The sequence below is a fragment of the Naegleria gruberi genome (assembly GCF_000004985.1).
Source record: "Naegleria gruberi genomic scaffold NAEGRscaffold_19, whole genome shotgun sequence".
In the NCBI taxonomy this organism is placed as follows: Eukaryota; Heterolobosea; class Eutetramitea; order Acrasida; family Naegleriidae; genus Naegleria; species Naegleria gruberi.
The window spans coordinates 466,053-467,654 of NW_003163308.1; positions in this window are offsets into that span (position 1 = coordinate 466,053).

The window sequence follows — 1,602 nt, forward strand, 5'->3', positions numbered from 1 at the left end:
CTAATGCTTGACAAGATAGAGAGTCACCCCAATCACATACCTAACCTAGATTGGAACTCTATCAACGTCAGCTACCTTAAATCCCATTTGTCTCCTAAATCTAAATATTATATTTGGAGAAACTCTTCAAATGCCCACATCAATTTTGGTGAGGGTAAAAGTTTCTGTCATGATTGTAACACAGAATCTGACCTTAATCACTATATTCATGAATGCCCTGCTCTGGATAGTGCCAGATACTTTTGCTTGTCAAAAATATCTGATATTCTTGATCAGAGAGAGTGTAAACTCACTCATATTCAATTCAGACCAGAAAAGCATCACCATGTACTCTTCTTCCACCATTCTGGAACCACATTCTTCGAAGATGGATACGTACAACAATACCCAGACATTGCAGAGAAATGGCCTGAGATCCAGGGAGCCATTTCTAACTTTGTCGGCCGCTCCTATAGATATTATTATATTGACTCAATGTAAATTTACAAATTCAAAGAGAATCTGAATAGATTCGTTATTATTGCAATAAAAGATTTTTTATTTAAATAAAATTAAACGATTTAAAAATGGCGGGAAAGAGAAAAAATTGAGTGCTAGCATTTACTCGAACACCCAAACTGTTAAAAAAAATGAGTCTACGAATCAAGAAGAGAACTTCACCCTCCTCCACCTCTTCATCCAATCCAAATGACATCGAGCATGATACATCTACTTCTACCATACCTCCTCGTTCCGAATCATCCAACAACACTAAACATTCACTTTTAAAAAGACCAAGTTTAATTTTACCTAAAGTAACCTCTCTATTCAATAATAATAATAATAACCACTACTACAAATAATCATATAAATAATTCTATAAATAGTAAGACTATTTCAAATACTATCATTAATAATAATAAATTAATAAATATTGAAGATGAAGAAGAAGAGGAAGAAGAATATAATTTATCTTCAAATGAATCTAATCATTCAGATATTGATCAATTTAAATATAAAAAAGTAAAAAAAAGAATTAATTTTGAATATAATTGCCAATTATGTAAAAAAGATATAACTAATTGTAGTAAAACAGATAGAAGTAAACATATTAAATTATGTTGTAAAGTATATCAAATAAGTAATGAACAATTAAAAAATTATTTAAATGAATTAAAAGAAAAACAAAAAGAAGAAGCAAATTATTTTAAATTAATTAAACCAAAAAGGAAAAAAATTAAAAAGGAAGAAAAAAATGAAGTAATTAAAAATGATTTATTAGATTTATTTAAATTTAATAATCAACATTCACTTTGTAAAAATACAAATATAGTAATTTATAATAATTTAAATGAATGGTTAGAATCAATTAAAATGATTAAATATTTAAATAATTTTATTAATAATGGTTATGATAATTTAGAAATTATTTGTAATTTAAATGAAAATGATTTAATTAATCCTTTAAATATTAATTTACATGGTCATAGAAAATTACTAATTATAGAAATTAACAAATTAAAACAAAATTTAATTTTAAAAAAGGAAAGAGATTTATTTGAAAAGAGAAAAAATGATTTAATTGAAAGAAGAAATAAATAAAAGAAGAATTGAAAATAATAA